The sequence below is a fragment of the Aotus nancymaae genome, unplaced genomic scaffold (genome assembly GCF_030222135.1).
Source record: "Aotus nancymaae isolate 86718 unplaced genomic scaffold, 86718_ANA_hifiasm-v0.15.2.pri h1tg000108l, whole genome shotgun sequence".
Classification (NCBI taxonomy): domain Eukaryota; kingdom Metazoa; phylum Chordata; class Mammalia; order Primates; family Aotidae; genus Aotus; species Aotus nancymaae.
The window spans coordinates 3,580,707-3,608,455 of NW_026988523.1; the positions used below are offsets into that span (position 1 = coordinate 3,580,707).

Consider the following 27,749-nt stretch of genomic DNA (forward strand, 5'->3'; position numbering starts at 1 on the left):
GCAAGGCAGGCCAATATTCAAGCCCAGGAAATACAGAGAACACCACAAAGATATTCCCCTAGAAGAGCAACACCGAGGCACATAATCATCAGATTCACCAGGGTTGAAATGAAGGAGAAAATACTAAGGGCAGCCAGAGAGAAAGGTCGGGTTACCCACAAAGGGAAGCCCATCAGACTCACTGCAGATCTCTCAGCAGAAACCCTACAGGCCAGAAGAGAGTGGGGGCCGATATTTAACATCCTTAAAGAAAAGAATTTTCAACCCAGAATTTCATATCCAGCCAAACTAAGCTTCATAAGTGAAGGAAAAATAAAATCCTTTGTGAACAAGCAAGAACTCAGAGATTTCACCATCACCAGACCAGCTTTACAAGAGCTCCTAAAGGAGGCACTACACATAGAGAAGAACAACCAGAACCAGCCACTCCAAAAACACATGAAACGGTAAAGAGCATCAAGGCAATGAAGAATCTGCATCAACCAATGGGAAAAACAGCCAGCTAGCATCAAAATGACAGGATCAAATTCACACATAACAATATTAACCCTAAATGTAAATGGACTAAATGCCCCAATCAAAAGACACAGACTGGCAAACTGGATAAAAAGCCAAAACCCATCAGTGTGCTGTATCCAGGAAACCCACCTCACATGCAAGGATACACAAAGACTCACAATAAAGGGATGGAGGAAGATTTACCAAGCAAACAGAGAGCAAAAAAAAGCAGGAGTTGCAATTCTCATCTCTGACAAAATAGACTTTAAAGCAACAAAGATCAAAAGAGACAAAGAAGGAAATTACATAATGGTAAAGGGATCAATGCAACAAGAAAAGCTAACGATCCTAAATATATATGCACCTAATACAGGAGCACCCAAATATATAAGGAAAGTTCTTAAAAAATTACAAAGAGACCTAGACTCCCACACAATAATAGTGGGAGACTTCAACACCCCATTGTCAATATTAGACAGATCAACGAGACAGAAAATTAACAAGGATATCCAGGACTTGAACTCGGACCTGGAACAAGCAAACCTAATAGACATTTACAGAACTCTCCAGCCCAAATCCACAGAATATACATTCTTCTCAGCACCACATCACACCTACTCTAAAATTGACCACATAATTGGAAGTAAATCACTCCTCAGCAAATGCAAAAGAACGGAAACCATAACAAACAGTCTCTCAGACCACAGTGCAATCAAGTTAGAACTCAGAATTCAGAAACCAACCCAGAACCGCACAGCTTCATGGAAAATGAACAACTTTCTCCTGAATGTAGACTGGATAAACACTGAAATGAAGGCAGAAATAAAGATGTTCTTCGAAACCAACGAGAACGAAGACACCACATACCAGAATCTCTGGGACGCATTTAAAGCAGTCTCTAGAGGAAAATATATAGCAATAAGTGCCCACATGAGAAGAAAGGAGAGATCTAAAATTGACACCCTATCATCAAAATTGAAAGAGCTAGAGGAGCAAGATCAAAAAAACTCAAAACCTAGCAGAAGACAAGAAATAACTAAGATCAAAGCAGAATTGAAGGAGATAGAGACACGAAAAACCCTACAAAAAATCAATAAATCCAGGAGCTGGTTTTTTGAAAAGATCAACAAAATAGACAGACCACTAGCCAGACTAATAAAAAAGAAGAGAGAGAATAACCAAATAGATGCAATAAAAAATGATAAAGGGGATATCACCACAGATGCCACAGAAATTCAAACCATCATCAGAGATTATTACAAGCAACTCTATGCACATAAATTAGAAAACCTGGAAGAAATGGATAAATTCCTGGACACTTGCATCCTCCCAAGCCTAAACCAGGAAGAAGTTGAAACCCTGAATAGACCAATAACAAGGGCTGAAGTCGAGGCAGCAATTAAGAGCCTACCACCCAAAAAAAGCCCAGGTCCAGATGGGTTCACAGCCGAATTCTACCAGACATACAAAGAGGAACTGGTACCATTGCTACTGAAACTATTCCAAATAATCCAAAAAGAGGGAATCCTTCCCAAATCATTTTATGAGACCAACATCATCCTAATACCAAAACCCGGCAGAGACTCAACAAGAAAAGAAAACTACAGGCCAATATCCATGATGAACATAGATGCAAAAATCTTCAATAAAATACTGGCAAGCCGATTGCAACAGCACATCAAAAAGCTTATCCACCATGATCAAGTAGGATTCATCCCGGGGATGCAAGGCTGGTTCAATATACGCAAGTCTATAAATGTAATTCACCACATAAACAGAACCAAAGACAAAGACCACATGATTATCTCAATTGATGCAGAGAAGGCCTTCGACAAAATTCAACAGCCCTTTATGCTAAAAACTCTCAATAAACTAGGTATCGACGGAACGTATCTCAAAATAATAAAAGCTATTTACGACAAACTGACAGCCAATATCATACTGAATGGGCAAAAACTGGAAGCATTCCCTTTGAAATCAGGCACTAGACAAGGATGCCCTCTCTCACCACTCCTATTCAATATAGTACTGGAAGTTCTAGCCAGAGCAATCAGGCAAGAAAAGGAAATAAAGGGTATTCAATTAGGAAAGGAGGAAGTCAAATTGTCTCTATTTGCAGATGACATGATTGTATATCTAGAAGACCCCATCGTCTCAGCCCAAAATCTCCTGAAACTGATAAGCAACTTCAGCAAAGTCTCAGGATACAAAATCAATGTGCAAAAATCACAAGCATTCCTATACACCAATAACAGACTTAAAGACAGCCAAATCAAGAACGAACTGCCATTCACAATTGCTACAAAGAGAATAAAATACCTAGGAATACAACTAACAAGGAATGTAAAGGACCTGTTCAAGGAGAACTACAAACCACTGCTCAACGAAATAAGAGAGGACACAAACAGATGGAGAAACATTCCATGTTCATGGTTAGGAAGAATCAATATCGTGAAAATGGCCATACTGCCCAAAGTAATTTACAGATTCAACGCTATCCCCATCAAGCTACCAATGACCTTCTTCACAGAACTGGAAAAAACCACCTTCAACTTCATATGGAACCAAAAGAGAGCCCGCATAGCCAAGTCAATTCTAAGCAAAAAGAACAAAGCAGGAGGCATCACACTACCGGACTTCAAACTATACTACAAGGCTACAGTAATCAAAACAGCATGGTACTGGTACCAAAACAGAGATATAGATCAATGGAACAGAACAGAGGCGTCGGAGGTGACACAACATATCTACAACCACCCGATCTTTGACAAACCTGACAAAAACAAGCAATGGGGAAAGGAATCCCTGTTCAATAAGTGGTGTTGGGAAAACTGGCTAGCCATATACAGAAAGCAGAAACTTGACCCCTTCCTGACACCTTACACTAAAATTGACTCCAGATGGATTAAAGACTTAAACATAAGACCTAACACCATAAAAACCCTAGAAGAAAACCTAGGCAAAACCATTCAGGACATAGGCGTAGGCAAGGACTTTATGACCAAAACACCAAAAGCATTGGCAACAAAAGCCAAAATAGACAAATGGGACCTGATCAAACTCCACAGCTTCTGCACAGCGAAAGAAACAGTCAATAGAGTGAATCGGCAACCAACAGAATGGGAAAAAATTTTTGCAGCCTACCCGTCAGACAAAGGGCTGATATCCAGAATTTACAATGAGCTAAAAAAGATTTACAAGAAAAAAACAAACAAGCCCATTCAAAAATGGGCAAAGGATATGAACAGGTTCTTTACAAAAGAAGACATACATGAGGCCAACAAACATATGAAAAAATGCTCATCATCACTGGTCATTAGGGAAATGCAAATCAAAACTACGTTGAGATACCATCTCACGCCAGTTAGAATGGCGATCATTAAAAAATCTGGAGACAACAGATGCTGGAGAGGATGTGGAGAAATAGGAACACTTTTACACTGTTGGTGGGAGTGTAAATTAGTTCAACCATTGTGGAAAACAGTGTGGCGATTCCTCAAGGACCTAGAAATAGAAATTCCATTTGACCCAGCAATCCCATTACTGGGTATATATCCAAAGGATTATAAATCGTTCTACTATAAGGACACATGCACACGAATGTTTATTGCAGCACAGTTTACAATAGCAAAGACCTGGAACCAACCCAAATGCCCATCGATGATAGACTGGACAGGAAAAATGTGGCACATATACACCATGGAATATTATGCAGCCATCAAAAACGATGAGTTCGCGTCCTTTGTAGGGACATGGATGAACCTGGAAACCATCATTCTCAGCAAACTGACACAAGAACAGAAAATCAAACACCACATGTTCTCACTCATAGGTGGGTGTTGAACAATGAGAACACATGGACACAGGGAGGGGAGCACTATACACTGGGGTCTGTTGGGGGGGAGGGGGGGATAGAGGGGGGTGGGGAGTTGGGGAGGGATAGCATGGGGAGAAATGCCAGATATAGGTGAAGGGGAGGAAGGCAGCAAATCACACTGCCACATATGTACCTATGCAACAACCTTGCAAGTTTTTCACATGTACCCCAAACCCTAAAATGCAATTGAAAAAAAAAAAAAAAAAAAATTGACAAATTAAACTAAAGAGCTTCTGCACAGCAAAAGAAAAGTATCAACAGAGTAAACAGACAACCTACAGAATGCGAGAAAATATTTGCAAACTATGCACTGACAAATATCTAATATCCAGCATCTATAAGGAACTTAAATTTACAAAAGAAAAAAAAAAAACATTAAATAGTGAGCAAAAAAGGAGAGGAGGAGGGCCAAGATGGCTGAATAGGAACAACCCCGGTCTGCAGCTCCCAGTAAGACCAACGCAGAAGGCACATCCCTCCCCCAGCCAATGTAAAAGAACGGAAATCATAACAAACAGTCTCTCAGACATAGTGCAATCAAATTAGAACTCAAAATTTAAAAACTCACTCAAAACTGTACGACTACATGGAAATTGAACAACTTGCTCCTGAATGACTACTGGGTAAATAAAGAAATGAAAGAAAAAATAAAGAAGCTATTTGAAACCAATGATAACAGACAATATACCAGAATCTCTGTGACCCACAGCTAAACCAGCATTAAGAGGGAAATTTGTAGCAATAAATGCCCATGTCAGAAAGCTGAAAAGATCTAAAATCCACACTCTAATATCACAATTAAAAGAACTACAGAAGCAAAAGTAAACGAAGTCAAAATCTGAAGTCAAAATCTATCAGAAGACAAGAAATAACTAGGATCAGAGAATAAATGAAAGAGATACAGACACAAAAACCTCTTTTAAAAAAATTAGTGAATCCAGGATTCATTAATCTTTTTTAAAGATTAACAAAATGGACTGCTAGCTAGACTAATAAGATAAAAAGAAAGAAGAATCAAATAAACACAATAAAAAATAATAAAGGGAATATCACCACTGATCCTGCAGAAATACAAACTACCATCAGAGAATATTATAAACACCTCTACATAAATAAACTACAAAATCTAGAAGAAATGAATGAATTCCTGGACACATACACCCTCCCATGACTAAACCAGGAAGAAGTAGAATCCCTGAATAGACCAATAACAAGTATTGAAATTGAGGCATTAAGTAACAGCCTACCAACCAAAATAAGCCCAGGACCAGACAAATCAAAGCAAAATTCTATCAGAGGTACAAACGAAGCTGATACTCTTCCTTCTGAAACTATTCCAAACAATAGAAAAAGAGGACTCCTCCACAGCTCATTTTATGAGGCCAGCATCATCCTAATACCAAACATGGTAGAGACATAACAAATAAAGAAAATTTCAGGACAATATCCTGATGAAAGTTGATGCAAAAATCCACAATAAAATAATGGCAACCCAAATCCAGCAAAACATCAAAAAACTTATCCACCACGATCAAGTTGGCTTCATTCCTAGGATGCAAAACTTCTTTAACATATGCAAATCAATAAATGTAATCCATCACATATACAGAACCAATGATAAAAACCACATGATTATCTCAATAGATGCAGAAAAGGCCTTTGATAACATTCAGCATCCCTTCATGCTAAAAACTCTCAATAAACTAGGTACTGATGGAACATATCCCTTCATGCTAAAAACTCTCAATAAACTAGGTACTGATGGAACAAAATAATAAGAGCTATGTATTACAAACTATATCCAATATCATATTGAATGGGCAAAGGCTGAAAGCATTCCCTTTGAAAATCGGCACAAGAGAAGGATGCCCCCCTCTCACCACTCCTATTTAACATAGTATTGGAATTTCTGACCAGGGCAATCAGGCAAGAGAAAGAAATAAAGTGTATTCAAATAGGAAAAAGGGAAGTCAAATTTTCTCTATTTGCAGATGACACGATTGTATATTTAGAAAACCTCATTGTCTCGGCCCAAAACCTCCTTAAGCTGATAAGCAACTTAAAGTCTTAGTTTACAAATTAAATGTGCAAAAATCACAAGCATTCCTGTACACCAACAATAGATAAGCAGAGAGCCAAATCATGAGTGAACTCCCATTCACAATTGCTACAAAGAAATAAAACACCTAGGAATATAACTTACAAGGGATGTGAAGGACTTCTTCAAAGAGAACTATAAACCATTGCTCAAGGAAATAAGAGAGGACACAAACAAATAGAAAATAATTCCATGCTCATGGATAGGCAGAATTAATATCATGAAAATGGCCATGCTGCCCAAAGCAATGTATAGACTCAATGCTATTCCCATCAAGCTACCATTGACTTTCTTCACAGAATCAGAAAAAACTACTTTAAATTTCATATGGAACCAAAAAAGAGCCTGCATATCCAAGACAATTCTAAGTATAAAGGACAAAGCTGAAGGCATCATGCTACCTGACTTGAAACTATACTACAAGTAACCAAAACAGCATGGTACTGGTACCACAGATATATAGACCAATGGAACAGAACAGAGGCCTCAGAAATAATGCCACACATCTACAACCATCTGATCTTTGACAAACCTGACAAAAACAAGCAATAGGGAAAAGATTCTCTATTTAATAAACAGTGCTGAGAAGGGAATGCTAGCCATATGCAAAAAGCTGAAACTGGATCCTTTCTTTATGCCTTATACAAAAAATTAACTCAAGACGAATTAAAGACTGAAATGTAAAACCCCAAACCATAAAAACTCTAGAAGAAAATCTAGGCAATATCATTCAGAACATAGGCATGGGCAGACATCATGACTAAAGCAATTGCAACAAAAGCCAAAGCTGACAAATTGTATCTAATCAAACTAAAGGGTTTCTGCACAGCAAAAGAAACTATCATCAAAATGAACAGGCAACCTACAGAATAGGAGAAAATTTTTGCAATTTACCCATCTGACAAAGGTCTAATATCCAGAATCCATAAGGAACTTCAACAAATTTACAAGAAAAAAAAAACATCAAAAAGTGGGCAAAGGATGTGAACAGACACTTGTCAAAAGAAAACATTTATGTGCCCTACAAACATATATATAAAAAAGCTCATCATCAATGGTCATTAAAGAAATGCAAATCAAAATTGCAATGAGATACCATCTCACACCAGTTAGAATGGCAATTATTTAAGTCAGGAAATGGATACTGGTGAGACTGTGGAAACATAGGAATGATTTTATACTGTTGGTGGGAATGTAAATTAGTTCAACCATTGTGGAAGGCAGTGTGGCAATTCCTCCAGGATCTAAAACCAGAAATACTACTAGACCAAGCAATTCCATTACTGGGTATATACCCAAAGGATTATTAATCATTCTACTGTGAAGACATATGTATACGTATGTTTATTGCAGCACTATTTACAATAGCAAGGACTTGGAACCAACCCAAATGCCCATCAATGATAGTCTGGATAAAGAAAATGTGGCACATATCCACCATGGAATACTATGTAGCCATAAAAAAGAATGAGTTCATGTCCTTTGCAGGGACATGGATGAAGCTGGAAGCCAACATTCTCAGCAAACTTACACAGGAACAGAAAACCAACACCACATGTTCTCACTCATGACTGGGAGTTGAACAATGAGAACACATGGACACAGGGAGGGGAATATCACACACTGGGGCCTGTTAGGGGTAGGGGACAAAGGGAAGGAGAGCATTAGGACAAATACCCTATGGACGCAGGGCTTAAAACCTAGACGATGGGTTGATGGGTGCAGTAAATCACCATGGCACATGTATACCTATGTAACACACTGGCACATTCTGCACACGTATCCAATAAAAAAGTGGGCAAAAGATATGAAAAGACACTTTTTAAAAGAAGACTTACATGTATCCAGCAAGCATATGAAAAAAAGCTCAATATCACGGATCTTTAGAGAAATGCACATCAGAACCACAATGAGATATATCTCACACCAGTCAAAATGGCTATTATTAAAAAGTCAAGGCTGGGCACAGTGGCTCACACCTGTAATCTCAGCACTTAAGGAGGCCGAGGCAGGCAGATCACAAGGTCAAGAGATCAAGAACATCCTGGGCAACATGGCGAAACCTCATATGTACTAAAAATACAAATATTAGCTGGGTGTGGTGGCACACACCAGTAAGGTCCAGCTCTTCAGGAGGCTGAGGCAAGATATTCACTTGAACCCGGGATGCGGAGGTTGCAGTGAGCCAAGATCACGCCACAGCACTCCAGCCCGGTAACAGAGCAAGACTCCATCTCAAAAAAAAAAAAAAAAAAAGTCAAAAAAATAACACATGCTGGCAAGGTTGTGGAGAAAACTGTTGTTAAGAGTGCAAATTGGGCCGGGCGCGGTGGCTCAAGCCTGTAATCCCAGCACTTTGGGAGGCCGAGGCGGGTGGATCCCGAGGTCAAGAGATCGAGACCATCCTGGTCAACATGGTGAAACCCCGTCTCTACTAATACAAAAAAAATTAGCTGGGCACGGTGGCGCGTGCCTGTAATCCCAGCTACTCAGGAGGCTGAGGCAGGAGAATTGCCTGAACCCAGGAGGCGGAGGTTGCGGTGAGCCGAGATCGCGCCATTGCACTCCAGCCTGGGTAACAAGAGCGAAACTCCGTCTCAAAAAAAAAAAAAAAAAAAAAAGAGTGCAATTTAGTTCAACCATGTGGAAGGCACTGTGGCAATTTCTCAAAGACCTAAAAATAGAACTACCATTCAATCCAGCAATCCCATTACTGGGCATATATCCAAAGTAATATAAATCCTTCTACTATAAAGACACATGCACATGTTACGTTGATTGCAGCACTAATCACAATAGCAAAACATATAGTTAACCTGAATATCCATTAATGGTGGACTGGACAAAGAAAATGTGGTGCATTTGCACAGTGGAATATTACACAGGCATAAAAATGAATGAGATCATGTCTTTTGCAGCAACATGGATAGGGCTGGAGAGCATTAGTCTAACCAAACTTATACAGCAACAGAAAACCAAATAACACATCTTCTCACTTTAAGTGGGAGCTAAAACTTAAGTGTATATGGTCACAAAGAAGGGAACAACACACACCATCCGAACCTACTTGAGGATGGAGGGTGAGAGGAGGGTGAGGACTGAAAAATTACCTATCAGGTATTATGCTTCTTACCTGCGTGATGGAATAATCTGTACATCATAGCCTCGCGACATGAGTTTACCTATATAACAAACCTGCACATGTACCCTTGAACCTAAAATATAAATTTTTAAAAATGACACAGCTTCTTTTTGTGATGTGTGTGTGATGCCCAAGAATCCCTATTAATAATAATAATAATAATAACAACAACAACAATACAAGTGATTCTGATGCTTAGGCAAGTTTGAGAATCAATCATCTAGAATACTTGATATATTAAGGAAGAATACTCCTGAGATTCACAGGAATAATTCTCTTGCCTTCAGGTGAGATTATAATCCATTTTTTTTCCTGGGATGGTGTAGATATTAAGGACACAGATTTTACTACATCTTTTAAACACAGAGTATTCTTCTTTATAGCTATTTTGAATCCTTTATGTCACAGTTTAAGATTTTTCTTCTGTTTTATCCACAGTTTAGATGTTCTGTATCAAAATATAAAGTCTACATGCTCTTAAATCTCTTTTGATTATTTTTCTTTTTCTTTTTTCTTTTTTTTTTTGAGTCGAAGTTTCGCTCTCGTTACTCAGGCTGGAGTGCAATGGCACAATCTCGGCTCACCGCAACCTCCGCCTCCTGGGTTCAAGCAATTCTCCTGCCTCAGCCTCCCGAGTAGCTGGGACTACAGGCGCACGCCACCATGCCCAGCTAATTTTTTTTTGTATTTTTAGTAGAGACGGGGTTTCACCATGTTGACCAGGATGGTCTCGATCTTTTGACCTTGTGATCCACCCGCCTCGGTCTCCCAAAGTGCTGGGATTATAGGCGTGAGCCACCGCGCCCGGCTGATTATTTTTCTAGGTTAGAAAGTCTCGTTATCTTTCATGTTTCCTCATGTCTCATTTTGCAACTCTTTACATCATCCTTATAGGTCCAAACCCTCCTTCATGTACTTACAAAATTGAACCCATTTTTCAAAGCCTAAATAAAAGTCTGAATAATACTTTTAAAAACTTTTCTAGTAAAATTTCAGGGTTAAGAGTCATGAATAGAAATTGTCACATGTCTTGAAACTGAACAATTCCTCTCCATATATCCAGGATCATCAAGGTGTAACTAAGGTACTTGGAGCCAGATCCCTGCTCTGTGAGATACCTGTGATAGAACACAGTAGTGGTTCTCAAACTAGCATGCATCAGTATTGTCTGGAAGGACTTGTTATATACAGATTGCTGGGACTGACCAAACTTCAGGGTTCCTAATTCAGCATATCTGGACTGAAGCCTGAGAATTTATATTTCTAATCTGTTTCCAGGTGATGCTGCTGGTGGTGGTGGTCCAGAGACCACAAATGAGAACCACTAGACCAGGGAGATCTTGTACATCATAGACACACTGGTTTCTCTTGACACAGAATGCATCTCAGAAGTCAAGTGTAATTTTGCAGATGTGTAAACTGGGGTTTAAGGAAGCCAAGTGATATTGCTTGAAGCCATGAAGCAGAACTAAAAGCTCTCTGCTCCCATCTCAGAGCTTGCCGATTCTACATTACTCTGTTCAGCCAGTCTCTGTGCCCATGACTCCCATGGTCCGAATAATGTTTGAGGTCTATGAATGTTTCCAAAAGTTATAGGTCTTCAACCTCTCAAAAGATGATTTTAAGCATTCTGCATTAAAATCTTTCTAAAATGTATTATATGCTTCTGGACCTCACAAAGAGTTTGTAGGACATACTCAAACTAATTTTTTTTTCAGTGAGGGGTCACTACTATGGTGGGAAGAGTAGGTTTAGTAGAGGGAAGGGCAAATACCAGGAGCTCATTCTAGACACATCAAGTTTGAGATATATATGAAGTGTTAAAGTTAAAATACAAGTAGGAGCTAAAGAATATTGATCTGGAGCTCAGTGAAAATTCTAGATTAGCGATATTAATTTGTAAGTCATTAGGACATAAATATAATATAAAGACCTTTGTTTTACTACATTATGTAAAGTCTGAAAAGAGGTAGAGAGGAGAAGAAATACAAGAACCAAGCCCTTAGGGCACTCCAATATTTGAAGATTGGAAAAATGAGGAGAAATCAACAAAGACCAAGAAGGTAAAGCCAGAAAAACCAATATATCCAAACCAATATGAGAGCAGGTTGAATTTATGGTACAGCTGCAGATAGTGTATAAATACAAAATTGCCAGACGTTGGGGCTTCAATTCAGATTACATCTATTTTCTCAGTGAAATAGGAAGCAAATCGATGAACAAGAATATAAGTATAAAATGAGACCGATCAGTACGGCTATGTGTTTTTCTCCAGCCATATTCAGTTGTATGGCGGCAGGCAGGGAACAGACAGTTATGTTCAACTTTGTAAGTTAAATCTAGGAAAATATGGGAAAGTAGTTGATAGACAAGGGCACTGTGGATGTTTGCCAGGGGAATTATTAAAATTTAATGAGGGAAGTAAAGACAGAAGAGATTAGGGGAATGGAAAAGCAGTAGGATCAATGAGTACCAGATAACTATACTTTAAGCCAGAAATGTCACTGGAGAATACTGAGTTAATAGAGTTGTCTCTAATTTTTTGGAAGTAAATGAGGTATTACATAAAAAACTCTAAAAATTCTATCCTTGCTTCTGTTGGTTTTCTGCAAGCATTTTTTTCTCACTCACTGTTAAGCTTTCAGATGTCTCTATTCTGCCACTGCTATCACTTTGTCCAACCCTCTTCTTTCCACCTACCTCCCTCTCCCACCCGCAACAAGTACCTAGTCTTACTTTCTGCTTCCAGTGGGCCATTGAATGAGAAAATGAATTACTAGAATTGTGTGTAAGAGTAAATAGGATTCTGAGAAGATGGAATCAGATTCACAAAGTGTTTGGATTTTTCACTGGAAGTCATCCAGAGCTGAGACACTTCCTACCTTTTATGCAGCAATATTCCAAATAGTTACATTTACTAAATGAGTCATTTCTCTGACATCAAATCTGTAGTTGGATCCAAGTTTGCTATGTGCTGAATGAAAAAACTTGAGTGAGCCTCTACTTCTTCCTCTAGACCATAAGCCTCCTAAAGGTTAGAGCCAAATTCTATATATTTTTGTATATCTATTGCCTAATGTAGTATTTGGATCATGAAAGATGTTCAATACTTTTTAAAAATAATTAGATGAGTGAGAATCTTAGAAAAAAAGTAAGCATTTTAATCAGCAGCAAAACTACATGCAAATGAAGTAACAGTAAATAATGTCAAGCAACAAATGGTATTCCAAGCTCTATTTTAGAGAGGGAATACAGTTGATCCTGTGAGGCATTTAATATAAGGTAAAAGAATGAGGTCATGTGGGAAAAGGCTAGAGTGCTACATGAAGGTACATACGGAGCCAGCACACTCCTGAGTATATTCCCATTTCTCCAAATATCATGTGTGGTAGCCTGAACTGAGGCCTCCCAAGATGCCTTTATCCTAATCCTTAGTGCCTGTGAATATTACCTTATATGGCAAAAGAGACTTTCCAGGTGTGATTAAATTAAATAACTAGTGATAAACATGTTATGCTGGATTATGCAAGCGGGCCCTATATAATCATAGGGATTCTCTTAAGAGGGAGGCAGGAGATGAGGGAGACAGAAAGTGATATGATAACGGATGAAGGATAGAGAGAAAGGGATTTGAAGATACTACACAACTGGCTTTGAAGATATAGGAATATGGCCATGATCCCAAGGATGTAAATGGTCTCTAGAAGGTGGAAGACAGCAAGAAATGAATTCTCCCCTAGAGCCTCCGGAAAGAACCAATCTGGCTGGCACCTTGACTGTACCCAATTAAAATTTATTTCAAACTTCTGGCCTCCAGAAGGATAAGATAACAAATCTGCATTGTGTATGTGGTAATTTGTTACAATGGGAATAGGAAACTAACACGCACGTTTTCACATAGGATTTAAGAGAGAATTAATGAAAATTTAATTAAAAATAAAGATAAATATATGTGACTTTCTTGCCAGTGTACTACAAATTCCAGTTGGTTTTAGCAAATGCAGTTATTTGGTTAAGAATAATTTTGAGGGAAAAGGCACTTTGGAATTGGAATAAAGAGTATTGTTCATATTTTAGGGTAGAGAAAACGTGATTATGTAATTGATCAAATTCACCAGGGCACACTCAAATAGAAAGTTTCTTGCCTTTTATTACCAGCTCCTCATGGGATCAAGTGATTCTCCCCTACAGCACACTTTGGACAACCCTTTTCCTTTATCCCCACATAATCTCTTATTCTCTAACAGGCCATCTCAAAACTGTTTAGGTGGCAAGGACATTAATGACCATTTTCTTATACAAATTATACCTTTGTAAGTAGATAGCATTTCACAACTTAGCATCCTAATCAGATTCAGCCCCTTCTAACTCAGTTCTCCTCAGCCTGACTGAGCCATTTTTAATCCTACTTCTCTATACTGGACACTAGACAAATCCCTGAGTTGGTGGAAGAGAATGAAAGAAAACATGATGAACCAACTGAAGCTGAAAAAGTGATCAAAGAAAAGAGCACCCCAGGCCTAAAAAATCAAGGTCCTCTCTATAGACCCAAATGAAAGTTTGTGATGCAAAACTGCTGTTGCTCAAAATGACCAAACTAGTCTCAGGGGCTTTGCTAATGACTCTGCCATCTAGGAAGGCAGAGAGCTTAAAATATAATATTTTTGGGGTAAGGGACTAGCACAAGATTACAAGAATATCAAATGTAAATGAAAAGCTTTGGCCATAGCAAACACCGAAAAACTGTCCACAGGAATAGCTTACCTAAAATCCAACTAAAACAGTAAGGCCCCTCATTTAATTGCCTTTAAATAGGAAGTCCAACCCTTAAAATGTATGCCTAAGGATGACAGAACTCTTCACTGAAACTTCTCCTGTAAGGAACCATAAATCACTCTATGGATCCCAGAGCAAGGAAATCACCTAGTGTATGAGCTCCCCTCTAGAACTTACTTACACTGGGAAGTGGATTAGGATGGTGAAGTGGCTTTGAAAGCCCTGCTTACTATGAGAAACACTTAAGATTAGGGGTACAGTCAGGACTACTTATCACTCACAAGGAGACAACCAGAGAGATTTAAATAAACATTTTGAAATACACTAAGGACCCACAAGCCTCGATAGAAAGTAAAAAAGACAACAACATGTAGAATTTTTGCTATCTGTTCCTTGAAATGATACAGTGATAGTTACTCCTTTTATAATAATTTAGATGCAGTGATAGTTACTCCTTTTATAATATTTAGATCAACTCCAAAGTATCAAGTCATGAATACTCTGTAATTCTGTAGAAACTACAAAAACTGAAGGAATGGTGGCCTGAATTTTTTTGGTGGAGACAGGTGTTTCTTTAATTCTTCCTAGAACCTCTTTAACAAATTTTCCTTCTCTATTCAATCTATTGCAGTGGGGAGGGTGATGAATAAGAATCATTTGCTTCATTGCTCTAGTAAGTCTGTGTTTAAGGAATGATGTCAAATCTAGTGTATACACTAGAGTAGGAAAAATATTTGGAGTCATTATAAATTGTTCAAACCCTCTCATCATCTGCTATATTGCTTTTAAATATAATTTGTCACAAGACCCGCACTTCCTACTTAGGAAGAATAATAATGACAATACTTACCATCTTCTATGGAAAAACCAATATAACCAAAGTATATGAAACAATAATTTTTAAGATACTGGATATTAAGAAACAGAGAAAAATGGTCCCAGAGAAACAGGAAATGAGTAAGGTGAACCCAACAATTACCTCAGATTTCTGCCTTGTGAGAGCTGACAGCTTTTAGCACATGAAGAGAGAATCCAGGTAGAGTTCAGGGGATTCCCTGAGTTGAAGAGACAGAGCTAAGAGTCCAGGGAGACCAAGGTAGCTACAGTTCACAACACAGAGAACCAGGAAGTACACAGCTGCACAAAAGAAGAAGTCCAAGAACTTGCAAAGTGTCCCCCTTGAGTAATTCATTAGAGTACTGATCAGTGCATGCATATAAAGAAACCAACCAAGCTAGGGAAATAACTACCTGAAAAGTTTAATGATAATAACATGTGGCAATTACGCAGCATCTGGAAGAGTATCTGCCCTTATCACCATAGGAAAATGTCATAATTCACAATGAATTAAAAAGAGTACTCAGAATAATCTTTCCTCTGTGGTATGGAATAACTAGTGATAGATCAAATAATACTTTGGTCCCACGTAATGCATCTCAAGAGTCATACACAAAAAGATAAACTGTTTCTAAGTAACCTAACTGCATCCCAAAAGAAAACTCAAACATACTTAGAGGAATACAAAAATAACCAGTACCCAGAAAAGTAAAATTCACAATGTCTGGCACCCAATCAAAAATTATCGGGAATGCAAAGAAGCAGGAAAACTGAATCCATGATGAGGAGAGAAAACAGTCTATTGAAATTGACACAGAACTGGCACACATGTTTGAATTAGCAGACAAGGATATAAAAACATTTACTGTAACTGCATTTCATATGTTCAGAGAATTATGTAAAAACATAAAAGAAATTTTTAAAAACCTAATCAAACTTCTAGTGATGAAAACAAAAATGTCTGATGATAAATACACTGGATTAAATTAGAAGCAGATAGGACCTTACAGAAGGAAATATAAATGAATTTTAATACAAAACCAAAAATAAACTTCCCAAGATAAAGCACAGAGAAGAAAGAATTTAAAGAATAAATAAAACAGCACCAGTGAGCTATGGAGCAACTTCAATCAGCCTAATATAGATGTATCTGAAAGACAGAAAGGAAGTGCAAAAGAGATACTTGAAGAAATAATGGTCATTTAAAAAATGATTAAAAATGTAAACTCAAATATCCAAGAAGATCAATTAATTCCAAGTACAAGAAATATGAAGAAAATGACTGCACCTACCAAGGGAAATTATAATCTTTGTGAAGATTTTAACTACAAATTAAGTGTCCTTATATATCTTATAACAAAGACTAGAACTGTTCAAATTGTTTATTTCTTCTGGAGGGAGTTTTGGTAATTTGTTTCTATCAAAAAAATCGGTCCATTTTATTTAAGTTGTTGATCTATAGGATTCTATCAAACATGAAAGGAAGAAGTAATACCAATTCTGTACAAACTCTTTCAGAAAAATTGAAGAGGAAATAATATTTCCCAATTTATTATTTGGTTTTAGTATTATTGGGATTCCAATTCAGAAAAAAAGACATAAAGAAAGATAATGATAAATGTAATATTTATAAACAAAGATGCAAAAATTTTAAACAACACTTCATCCAAGCAAATGTAACAATGCAAAACAAGAAATAATATATCATGAACAAGTGGGGTTGTTCCATGAATGCAAGGTTGGTTTAATGTAAAAAATCAATTTATGTAGTTTACCATATGAAACTATAAAAACTAAACCATGTATCACTTCAATAGATTTAGGAAAAGCACTTGACAATATCCACATCCATTAATTATCACAAGTCTCAATAAACTAAGAACAGACTGGAACTTTCTTTACTTGAAAAAGGGAATCTATGAAAGATATATTGCTAACATCATCCTTAATGGTGAAAAATTAAGTGTGTTCCCTTAAGTAATAGAAGATAATAAAAATGCCCACTCTACTGCTTCTGTGTATCATTATACTGGAGGCTCTACCTAGTCAGTAAAGACTGTTAAGAAAAATAAATGAAAGTTGTCCAGATTGGAAAGGCAGAAATTGTATTTGTTCACATATAATAAGGCAATCTATGAAGAAAGTCATATGGAATTTATGAAAATGCTACTAGAACTAATAAGTGAGTTTAGGAAGATTATAGTATACAAGATTATAAACAAATATAAATGTTATTTCTATATGCTGAAAACAAAAAATAAATTGAAATAAAAATATAATTTACAATAGCATCAGAAAATATGAACTACTGAAGGATAAAGCTGACAAAAGATTTACAAAATCTATAAACTAAAAGCTATAAAATATTGCTGAAATTAAAGAAGACCCAAGGAAATGAAGAGAGATACTGTATTTGTGAGTAAATAAAATCAATACAGTTAAGACATCAAATCTCCCCAAATTGATCGATAGATTCAATAGATTCAAACTTCCAGTAGGACTTTTTTAAAAAATAGACAAGCTGAGTATAAAATTCATATGAAATTGCAAAGAAAAGAAAACAAACAAAACATCTTTGGAATAGAATAAACTTTTAAAGTCAGGACTTATTTACAGCTGCATAAATCATGACAGTGTGGTATTGGCATAAAAATATAAAAATAAATCAATGGAAAATAATAGAGTTTAAAAATAGATTCACACATATATAGATAACTGATTTTCTACAAAGATGCAAAGGTGATTCTGTGGAGAAGGGATACTGTTCAACATCTGGTTCAGGAACAGTTGAATATTCAAATGCAAACTCTGACTATCATCATACTTTTTATCATATGTATAAACTCAAAAATGATCACAGACCTAAATGTAAATCCTAAAATTATAGAACCTTCTGAAGAAAAAATAGGTGAAAATCTTTGTGACTTTAGATTATGCTAAGATTTCTTAGATAAGACACCAAAAGCATGATCCATTAAACAGGCCCCTAAAAGTGACAGATGGTACTTCATGAGAATTAAATATTTCTGCTCTTTGAAAGACACTGTTAAGAACATGAAAAGACAAGCCACAGTCTGGGAGAAAATATTTGCAAATCATATATCCAAAAAAGAATTTGTATCCAGAATCTATAAAGAACACATAAAACTCAGTAATAAGAAAACAAACAACCTAATTTTAAAAATGAGGAAAGATTTGAACACACACTTCATCAAAGATATCTGTATGGCCAATAAGAACACAAAAAGATGCTCAATATTATTGGTCATTAAGGAAATGCAAATTAAAACCACATCACTACACACCTACTAGAATGTATAACATTAAATAGTCTGACCATACTCAGGATTGGTGAGGATGTGGAGGAACTGGAATAGCTGATGGAAATGCAAAATGATGAAACCATTTTAGATGACAGTCTGGCAGTTCCTTAAAAAGTTAAATATACACCTGCCATGTTATTTCTACTCCTTCATAGAAATTAAAGCATATATTCATACAGAGGCTTTTTTATTCCCGATTTACTCATAGTATCAACCATTATTTGTATCAACCACTATTTTTTAACTAATAATAAATGCAGTAAATGATATTATTTTTATATATTCTTAGCAATCAGTCACTTGAGGTCTGAGCTACCTTTAAACACACTAAATTTCTCCTGCCTCGCACAGTACTTAGAATACAGCAGATGTGTGACTGTCTTCTTTATGCCAGTTAAGGGCATAATGTAGATATCTTGTCCTATTTGAGACTTTTTAAAAAAAGAAAAAAAAAGCAAATCCTTAGCCCCAGAGAACACAAGAACACGCTGAAGTTTGAGAAGCACAGCTCTTAGAGAAAAGCTTTATGGTATGCCCCAGCTATTTGGAAATTATCACAAGACTCATGCTAGGTATTTAATATCCAATAACCAAGCGCATACAGAGAGAGGCCATTTGGATTTGATGGTGGAAATAAATACAGCAGTACCCACTTATCCACTGTGGCCTTTTTTTTTTTCTTGAGACAGTCTTGCTCTGCCGCCAGGCACGAGGCTGGAGTGCAGTGGCGCGATCTCGGCTCACTGCAATCTCCGCCTCCCAAGTTCAAGCAATTCTCCTGCCTCAGCTTCCCAAGTAGCTGGGACTACAGGCACATGCCACCACACCCAGCTAATTTTTGTATTTTTTAGTAGAGATGGGGTTTCACCATGTTGGCCAGGATGGTCTCAATCTCTTGACCTCGTGATCCGCCTGCCTCAGCCTCCCAAAGTGCTGGGATTACAGGCATGAGCTGCTGTGGCCCTTTTCATAGTTTTAGTACCCGTGGCCAAGCTAGGGTCTGAAAATAGTACAGGGAAAATTCCAGAAATAAACAGTTCATAAGATTTCAATCACATGTAATTCTGTTTAACATGATGAAATCTCACATTGTTCCACTTTGTCCCCTCAGGATGTGAATCATCCCTTTGCTCAGCATATCCACACCTACCCACTCATTAGTCACTTAGTAGCCATCTTGGTCAGCAGATGGGAAAAAAACAATATATATAATTGGCCCTCCATATCCACATGTTCTGCATCCACGGATTCAACCAACAGTGGATTGAAACTGTATTTTTTAAATAGAACAATAAAAAATACAGTATCACAACTATTTATATAGCATTTACCTTGTATCCAGTATTATAAGTAATTTAGAGAGGATTTAAAGTATACGGGAGGATAAGCATAGGCTATATGCAAGTACTACACCACTTTACATTAGAAACTTAAGCATCTGTGGGTTTTGTTATCCACAGGGGTCCTGAAACCAATACCCTGCAGATACTGAAGTATGACTGTATAGGGTTTGGTACCATCACTGGCTTCAGACAACCACTCGAGGTCTTGGACTATCCTCCACAGATTAGAGGGGACTACTGTATCTCGAAACTAGAAGCAACTGACTTTGGCCTTCCTATTATTCTTGATAATGCTATTTTATTCATTAAGATTTTCTTCAGTTGCTAGTGACAGAAATAAACTCTAACTGGCTCGTGGAAAAAGAAAATTCAGCTCTGGAGCATACATGACCAATTCACACAAGTGAAATGAGAAATACAAGAATCAGAGCCTCAGGACCTTTAGCCAGAGACTCAAAGCCACAAGATATCTTCTGTCTCTGTCTGACAACTGTCTCCACTTGGCTTCACTCTGCAAGCACATTCTCTGCACACTTCTGCTAGCAGCCCCAGGTTCCTATCCTCCTGTCTTGGAAAGCTTAGAGAATATGTTTAGTTCCAGGGAAGGATTATGAGTGCTTTTTCTTAGGTCATGTACCCATTCTAGATCCATTCACTGTAACTAATGAAATGGGATACTATAGGTAGACCTCAGCTATCCACCTTTCCACCTTTTAGCCAGGGAACAGAAAGGTTATTATTCCAAGAAAAATAATAATTCTCACAGTTTGCTGTGGGTGTGATGTGTTGTTGGATGATGGGTAAGAGAGTTCAAATTGAGAGGGATTCGTGAGATTGTTGAAATGAAGGAAGCACTTTTACTTACATAAGCCTTTATCAAAATGTTCTTCTTTGAGCCGGGCTGGGGACATTGCAATGCTCTCTTGCTGGATACCACCTCCATGTTGAGGACGATCAAATTTCCCAAGATTCTGTGAGCCAGGTGAGTCTCTAAGTTATTCTGAAACCTCAATAATCCAAACCTATTAAGGAACAAGATGAAGTATTTTTGTTAGTGATGCCTGACAACAGTGGTTATCAGGATGATTCCAGAAAGAAATGCATGTCACTACCTTGAAGCCTATGCTCATCCTCCCATATACTTTAAATCCTCTCTAGAGGAGTTAAAGATTGTAGCAAGCTCTACAGAACTGACACACAGGTTCCAAGAAGAGCACTAAGGAAACAAGTATGATAGGGGCACCATTCCCTTTGATTTGTCACACTGATTTCATATCTGCTGGAGAAAGTATAAATGTAAATCCAGGGAAAAGTCTTATTTTTATTTGTTCTCATTTCCTGAAAAAATTTGTTTCCCCATCACATTAAAAGATGGCAAAAAATCTAGAGAAAGTATAAATTTCTTCACAAAATACTAAGGTAGTTCTGTTTTTCAGATTTCTTTTTGCAAAGATAAAAATCGTACCAAACTGATTGAAGATCATTGCTGAGAACATTGATACATCTATAGGTGCATCACTGTAATTTGTATCTGAAAAATGGGCATTTGATTATGTTTATTTATAAGAAGAAACAACTAGGAAATTCTGTCTTGCATTTCATTGGGGACTCCTTCTCTGCTTTGAAGAAATACCTTAGCTATACTGTAGAGCTCCTATATTGTCTATTACTCTGCTTCTTGGTTTCTTGGATAGAATTTATAGCTCAAGCTAAATTTTTACATTCTTAACTGTGCTATAAGCATCAGTTTGTCAGTTGAGATAGTTTTCCAGCCTCTAGAAACATGTTCAAAGTAAAAACAGGATGGGGGGATTATCTGTTACGGGTTTTCCCTTGCCTGAATGGGTCTCCCAGGAATGGATTATTTTGGTGCTTAGCATTCCTCTTTGGAGTTTACTTTCAGAGGCTTCTCAATCTGGTTCCCTTTATTCTCTCAGTAACCCAGAGGTTTCAAAGGTTTCTATTCATATCTTTCAAGTTTGTTAGTTTCTAAGAAAGTTTAATGCCTACTCATCACCTGCATCTTTCCCTTTGGGTCTTTGCACCAGGAGGCAGATGCAGTGTTAAATAACTACTCCATTTATCAAACAATGATCCATCCTTGGGACTCTCCAGTGCTCTAAATCACAGGCTACACTGAGCAACATGTAAATGGCCACATTTTTCTTCATTAGTCAATATTAATAAAAGGAATGCCTCAGTTAAGAAAGAGTATTCAAGTCTAAAAGCCTCAAGAATCAGAAGTCATGAATGAAAACTAATTCTAGAAAGACTGAAAAGGGAAATAACCCTTAGACATTGATTTTTTCTTTTTCTTTTTTTTTTTGACAGAGTTGTGCTCTGTCACCAGGCCAGAGTGCAGTGGTGCAATCTCGGCTCACTGCAACCTCTGCCTCCTGGGTTCAAGCAATTCTCCTACTTCAACCTCCCGAGTAGCTGGGACTACAGGTGTGTGCCACAATGCCCAGTTAATTTTTGTATTTGTAGTAGAGACAGAGTTTCACCATGTCAGCCAGGATTGTCTTAATCTCTTGACTTCCTGATCTGCCCGCCTCAGCCTCCCAAAGTGTTGAGATCCCAGGTGTGAGCCACTCTGCCAGGCCTAGACATTGATTTTAAAAAATTTCCAGTTTCCATGGAGTAGCCCCCAAATTCTTAAAAATTCCTTTAAAGCAAGTTGAGCTCAAATGAACTATTTCCAAACTTCTTTCTCATCCCTTCTCAGGAAAAAAAGTAGTTTTCCCAACAAAACTCCCTTCAGAGTATTTCCCCTTCCTTTACTGAATTATACATGTGCATTCATAGATTTTCTCAAAAAACGTAAGAATTATACATGAATCATGATTGTACAACTTAAATATTCTCAAAGTAAATGCATCCATGTAAATGGTGGAACAGATAAAAAATGAGAACTCATCACAACTCCCAGAAGCTCCCTTGCATGTCTTTCTAGTTATTATACTATACCCCAGCTCCCAACAAACGGTAACAACAATTCTGATTTATAATACCAAAGATAATTTCTGCTTGTTTTTGAAATTTATACTCCTGTTCAACACATACCTTTTTTGTGACTTGCGTCTTTCACTCAACATTTCATTGAATGAAATGCATCTATGTTGATGCATGCAACTGTAGTTTGATCATCATTACTATTTAGTACTTCATTTTTGTACTTCATTAGTACAGTGAATTTAGAAAACTGATATTATGTATTAAAGATAAACATATGTATTCCCTATGACCTAGCAATTCTACTCTTATATATCAACAGATGTAAAACTAAGTATGTATTTGTTAATATATGTTTTTAAAAAGTATCTCTATTCAATATATACCATTTTGTGTCTTGCTTCTTTTACTCAACATTCATTGAGTGAGATTTATCCATGGTGATTCATCTAACTGTAGTTTGATTATAGTCACTGTTATTTAGTACTCCATTATACACATGAAGGACTATTTATTTATTCATTCTGTTATTATGAACATTTGGCTTATTTTTTGTTAGACTGTTAGCACTGTCACAAAAAAGGATTCATCTGAACTCAGTGGCAGTTCTGAAACTGAAATGTTTCTTCAGAGTTGTACAAGTTGGGGCCAAAGGCAGGGCTTTTATAACCTCCATTCATTAGACAAAAGCTTCCCTGGAAAGGTGGTGTGACATCAGTGAAGGAATTCCAAGAGAAGGCTGACAGATAAACGCTTTTATGTAGCAGCACACCCAGCAGCTAGAGAAATAATTATCCTTTCCATCTCAAAGTGAGGTTGAAAGTGAAGGCTGGGCCATGTAGCACAGTACACACTAAAAATCCTTTCCATACACACAAAGATTTCCAAGAAAATTCTTAAGTCAACATTTGCCAAAATTATGAGGTCACATCTCCATCATATTATGGTGAAAAAAACGTATCAAAGGAACAATTAGAAACCTTTATTTAAAAAGTTTATAATTGTAACCCAAATGATAGTAGCCATAAATAAAGTCATCAACATTTAAAAACCAAATTTTTGGCTGGGCACCATGGCTTATGCCTGTAATCCTAGCACTTTGAGAGGCTAAGGAGGGTGGATTACCTGAGGTCAGGAGTTTGAGACCAGCCTGGCCAACATAGGGAAACCCCGTCTCTATTAGAAATACAAAATTAGCTGGGCATGGTAGCAGGTGCCTGTAATCTCAGCTACTCCAGAGACTGAGACAGGAGAATCACTTGAACATGGGACTCACAGGTTGCAGTGAGCTGAGATCACACCATTGCACTCCAACCTGGGCAACAAGAGTAAAACTCTGTCTCAAAAAAAAAAAACAAACTCAATTTTTAAAGAACTTTTTTTTTTCCTGCTCCTGGGTTTCCCAGTTATTTCTGCAAGATCCCAAGACAGGTTTTCCTGTGTGGGAGAAATATGTAGGCTCATACATCTCTTTGACAGTCTCCTTGTCAAGGCATTCTGCATCTGAGTGCTCTGACAGTGCCCTGTCCTACCAGGCAAAGCAATCTGTGCTGATGAACATTTTGTCCCTCAGACTGCTAGACCTACATTGTAATATGAAGCACTGAGAGAGTTCTTTCCTATTCTACGTTGCACTTTGTCACTGAGCCTCATAGCATCTCTGCTTGTGTGCAGAGTCCCCAAAAGTCTTTCTGGGAAATAGATCCTACAGCTTTGATCTATAGTATCTCTCTACAGAAAGGCTAAAAACAAATTGATTAGACCAGATGGAGAAGAAGACATCATGCCATTGTCTTGGCCATTGTTGTTCACCCTGATTTTTGCTCTCACTCATAACACCTCTCTCTGCCTCCTACACAAAAGCCTGTACATATGGATCCTCCATATTCATGAGTTCTGCATCCTGGGATTCAAATAACCACAGATAAAATATATTGAGAAAAAACAATTTAAAGACTACAATAATAAAAATAATACAAATTTTAAAATATAGTATGAGAACTATTTACATAGCACTTACATTTTATTAGGTATTATAAGTAATCTAGAAATGATTTAAAGTATACAAGAGGAGGTGCATCTGTTATATGTAAATACTATTCCATTTTATATAAGAGACTTGAGCATCTATGATTTTGCTATCTATAAGGGGTTCTAGAACCAATTCCCCACAAATACTGAGGGATGACTATACTGATATCAATTCATGCAAACAGATACTTGCAGAGATCACAGGTTCTTCACCTCTACAAGCCACTAGACTACGAATCTCAGTTTGGACTCACCAAGGAACCCTGCCACACTATTAGCAGAATCTTTCAAAATGCTTATGGTTAACACATTTGAGACATATACTTTTTCAAATTCTTCTATTTAAAAAATTTTATTTGTATAAATACGTAGGGTACAAGCATAATTTTTTTACATGGATATATATTGTGTAGTGGTGAAATCAGAGCTTTTGTGTGTCTATCACCTGGTTAATGTACATTGTACCCATTAAGTAATTTCTCATCATCCAACCTGCTTCCATTCCCTACCCTTCCAGGTCTGCAGTATCTATCATTCTACTCGATACCCATGTGTACACATAATTTAAATCCCACTTATAAAATTGGTAAAAGCATGGAATCATAAAAATCACACTTATACACTGTTATAGGCAGAACTGTGCCCTACCTCTTCCCACCCCCAAATTCACATGTTGAAGTCCCCATCCCCAGTACCTCAGAATATGACTATTTAGAGACAAGGTCTTTAAAAGGTATTATGTTAAAAGAAGGTCATGAGGATGGGTCCTAAATCAATGTAACTAGTGTTCTTATAAGATACTAGAATACAGATACACATAGAAAGAAGAGGACATGGAGACACAGGGAGGAGAAGATAAGTCATTTACAAACTAAAGAGGCTTCCGAAAAAGCAAACCTTCCTGACACCTTGAATCTTGAACTTCTAGCCTCCAGAATTGTGAGAAAATAAATTTCTGTTGTTCAAGCTTCCCGGTCTGTGGTACTTTTGTATAACAGTACTAGCAAACTAATCCATACTTCTTATTTTAAGTTAAAACATTAAGCTTTATTCCTCTGCCAATATTTCAATGGAAGGCCAAAACCCTTATTTTTAATTAGTAGCCACTGATTGGAATATTCAATTTTCTCTCTTTCATTAACCACACCCATAAACCACATACAGTATTGTCTATGATTTTAACTTCTGGTTTCTCTCACCTGGAGAGAGAAATTTAAGACAATGTGAAGCAGCTTACATCGTCATTTACATAACTTGTTTCCAATCTTTTCAGTCCCAATCATTTTCTAATTTAAGAATGTCTTGGCCATTTACATTCATCAAGTGTTTGCAAAGTACTTATAGAAACTATTGATTTCTCCAATATATCTTTTATCATTTTATGTACTATTTAATTAAACAATATAAAAAATAGTACAACTGGTATAAACAGGTTAAAAAACAACATACTCATGATAAGCATATAACTCAACTTGTGGGATGTGAGGTATATAAGCTTATTGGAGAGTATCCTACTAGCTGCAGACTTTGGTAAACTACAGGCATTAGTGAGTATGCTTTACAGAAAGCCAGGAGAGTCAGTTAGGGTAGCTTAACAAAGTTTGTTCTATATTTAGAAGCAACAGCATGGCATTTCCAAGAGAAATCCATTTTTAAAAAGCCTTCACATACGCTCTAAGTTTGATACTCACAAAGCATTGCTTCAGGTACATTAAAAATGAAGGTGTAGGGCCGGGCGCGGTGGCTCACGCCTGTAATCCCAGCACTTTGGGAGGCCGAGGCAGGTGGATCACGAGGTCAACAGATTGAGACCATCCCGGTCAACATGGTGAAACCCCGTCTCTACTAAAAATACAAAAAATTAGCTGGGCCTGGTGGTGCATGCCTGTAATCCCAGCTACTCAGGAGGCTGAGGCAGGAGAATTGCCTGAACCCAGGAGGCGGAGGTTGCGGTGAGCCGAGATCGCGCCATTGCACTCCAGCCTGGGTACCGAGAGCGAAACTCCGTCTCAAAAAAAAAAAAAAAAAAAAAAAAAAGAAGGTGTAGTCTTTATAGGTCATGCAAGTCTAGTTTCTTAATTGTGTTGCTCACTGACTTTGTCTACTTGTTCTAACAGATATTAATAGAGATATGTTAAGTTTTCTAACTATGCTTATGGATGAATCTATTTCTTCTTTTAATTCTTTTTTTGCTTTCTATATTTGAAGACTATGTTTTTATCTGTATAAACATTTAGGATTATTATATCATCTTGGTATACTGCCAGTAAAAAATGTCCTTCTGTGCCTATTGTAATTTTTCTCACCTTTAAATATTCTTTGCATGATGTTAACACCAATATACAAGCTTTAAATTGTTGTTTGCATGGTATATATTTTTGTACCTTTTTACTTTCAACTTTTTTGTATACTTATTAAAGTGTCTCTTATAAGCAGCTACAATTGTGTGTGTTTTTAATGCAAATCTGATGACATTAGTCTTCTAAATGAAATATTTACTGCATTCACATTTAATGTAATTACTGGTATATCTGATTTCAAACCTGTCATTTTACTATTTGTTTTCTTTGTCTTTTAATTAATTATGCATGATTTAACTATTATGAGTGGTTACTCTAGATATTATAACATGCATTCTTGACATATAAAAGGCTTGTATAAAATACTGCTTTTACCATTTCTTATTAATGCAAATAACTTGGGACTTTAACTCCTTTATCCACATCTATATTTTGTATTTTCAAAGTCATATATTTTGATTCTATATGTATTCTCTAACCCCACAAGACATCATCATTATTATTATTCAGATTCACGTAAATACAAATGGTTCTTGCAATGATTCAACTTATGATTTTTTTTTTAATTTAAA

At 37.0% G+C, this 27,749-nt stretch overlaps 1 long non-coding RNA gene across 6 annotated transcripts in view; it reads right to left on the reverse strand.

The window, feature by feature from the left end:
• LOC105711706 (uncharacterized) overlaps positions 1–27,749 on the reverse strand; it is a 285,757-nt gene that overhangs the window by 186,259 nt on the left and 71,749 nt on the right. For all 6 annotated transcript variants that reach the window (XR_010340352.1, XR_010340355.1, XR_010340353.1 and 3 more), the window contains one exon: positions 20,760–20,916. This is a non-coding gene — a long non-coding RNA (uncharacterized LOC105711706). The remainder of the gene's footprint in view (positions 1–20,759; positions 20,917–27,749) is intronic.